The sequence below is a fragment of the Limulus polyphemus genome, unplaced genomic scaffold (genome assembly GCF_000517525.1).
Source record: "Limulus polyphemus unplaced genomic scaffold, Limulus_polyphemus-2.1.2 Scaffold1550, whole genome shotgun sequence".
Taxonomy (NCBI): domain Eukaryota; kingdom Metazoa; phylum Arthropoda; class Merostomata; order Xiphosura; family Limulidae; genus Limulus; species Limulus polyphemus.
In genome coordinates, this window is record NW_013667160.1 from 187,612 (window position 1) to 190,565 (window position 2,954).

The following is a 2,954-nucleotide window of genomic DNA, read 5'->3' on the forward strand; positions in this document are numbered from 1 at the left end:
ATTTGGGGGGTGCTTAACTTTTTTCCAGGTGTATATATCTATCTAGCTGTGCTGATGAGAACTGATATAATATCTCATTCAAATAATCGCCCTGGGTGGAACAGCAGTAAATTCGGGGTTCGATTCCCTATGGTAGACACAGCAGATAGTCCAGTGCGGCTTTGTTTTAAAATAAGCAAATTTAAATAATTTTATGTTAAGTAAATACAGCTAATTTTTTAACCAAAAAGAAAGGTCGTTACATGATACAACTATCACAAAATGCATTGTAGCCTATCTTTAAGACATCAGTTTTCTACTCATCGCAACTTCGATATTCATTAATGAATAGTAATAAAAAATACAAACTTTAAATCCGTTAAATTCAAACTTGTAAGTATGTGTGTATGTGTGTTGACTATTTTGAGATACTGTGTATGTTGTTGTTGTTGTTGTTTTGTTAAATTTCACGAAAAGCTACTCTTCGTCCCTAAATTTTGAAATAATAGACTAAAGAGAGGGAATTTAGTCAGCACCATTCATCATCAACCCTTAGGCTACTTCTTACCAACGAATAATTGGATTAACTGTCACATCATAACGCCCCCACGGCTGAAAGGGCGAACATGATTGGTGATGGATTTCGATCTCGAAGACTAGTAAATTGCAGCTCGAGCGCCCGATATGTATGCAGTGAAATTCATCAGTTATTTCTTTCTTATAAAAATATGATAGAATTGCTAACTTCTTCAGCTAACTTTTCATATGGGAAAACAAATTTTCAAGTATAACATAAACTTAAGGAGTGGAGAAATAAAGATCACAGAAGTTATAAAGGACCTAATCAACGAATGATTTGTAAAAGCAACATTAGTTAAAGCCAGGAACGCCCATACACGTGTTGAATTTAAACCTAGGAAACTACGCCTCAAGGACATATACATATATATATATTTGTGTATAAGTACGTATCTGTCTTAATGATAAACATTTTTCTCTGTAATTTACTGAATTCAAGCAAGACGTAAATAACTATAGAATGTACTCACAGCAGAGTTTACCACATGCTGATAGCATAATGTCTAATCTTCAATAGGCTTACTATACTTAGAACATCCCTAGATGTGGTCGTGTGTGACGACCTAGTATTCATGATCCTTCCGAATAGATTTCAGACGTTCTTTTGAAAGGTTACATGATCACGATGATTATCTTTGGTTCGTAGGAGGGGATCTGAAAGCAAATAAGAAAATGTCTCATTAGTTACTATTGGAAGTTTCAAGCTTTAAACAAAATATGTCATCAGAAGAAAAACGCTGGAGAAACCATAATCGTTCTATTGAATATGTCTACTATATTTATCCGAAACTAAAAAAAAAACAAGTTATAAAAGATTCGCTTCAATCATCAACCATCTTTGAAAGATAAACACATGGCTACGTATAAGTTTAAATACCTAAGGCTACTTCTTATGTTGAGCAAAACACAAACTAATGAACAATATATATCATAGTTTCTTAAACACCACATAACATGAAACGTTTCACTTTAACTGCAAAACATAAAAAACCTCGTACCTGATGCAAGATTAACTAAGTAAAAACTAAATTCTGAAAGGGGGTCGATTATGGATAATTCACTCTAACAAATATTCCGCTTCAGATCATTCACTCTAGCAAGGAATCAGTTTGGAATCATTCACTCTAGCAAGAAATCAGTTTGGGATCATTCACTCTAGCAAGGAATCAGTTTGGAATCATTCACTCTAGCAAGGAATCAGTTTGGGATCATTCACTCTAGCAAGGAATCAGTTTGGGATCATTCACTCTAGCAAGAAATCAGTTTGGGATCATTCACTCTAGCAAGGAATCAGTTTGGGATCATTCACTCTAGCAAGGAATCAGTTTGGGATCATTCACTCTAGCAAGGAATCAGTTTGGAATCATTCACTCTGGCAAGGAATCAGTTTGGGATCATTCACTCTAGCAAGGAATCAGTTTGGGATCATTCACTCTAGCAAGGAATCAGTTTGGGATCATTCACTCTCCCATCAAACCAGTGAGCTATGTGTATTTTGTTACAAAAACAGAAATTATACATGTATGTGGGTGTCTATATACATATACTTTAATAAACCCAATATGTTTGATAAAATATTACTTATGTTCACAATTAATTATTTATAAATATTTTGGACGTTGCTATAATGGTTTCCTTTTCAACGTTATCTGACAACTTAAGTCCTTTTATGACGATTAACCGAAAAGAAAAAAATCAAAACGTGAGAGGCTAGAAGTGAAACATTAGAGAATGTTTAATGTAACAGTACAGCGTCACAAACTTTTTTATTGTGTATACATAATGTATAAAAACGTAAACATGAAGAATATAATTTACTGTTTTAGGATAATACATTAATGACTGTGAAAAATAAAAATTCAAATGACACATTGAAGCAGAAATCGAAAATGTTATATGTGGCCACTTAATTACTATGAAATAACTTCAAATAAAGAGTCTTTAAATTATGCAATCAACAGAAAACTAGGAAGGCAGCCTGAGAATGCAACCCCCGCCCAAAGTTGTTTTTACCTTTTGTAGTAACCAATTTAAAATATACACCATACAATCGTTCGACCTCAAAAATGTAGTTCTGTCGTCTAGGATTCTATTTCTATCTCAATTTTTTTCTCAAATTCAGACCATTTTCAAAATCCCAGTTTCATACCATTGTCACTAATGTTTATCGACCTCTAGGCTAATAGCATCTCGAGTATTTTCTATTATACATTGAGCCCCTGATGAAGCAGTAATAGTGAAATATTCTACATCCGAATAAAATATCGGGAGCTTATGGTTGTATAATATTTATTGCTATCATGTATTTTAAACTTTCCTTCGTTCTGTAATATTTTGTTTGTTTGTTTGTTTGTTTTGGAATTTTCGCGCAAAGCTACACGAGGGCTATCTGCGCT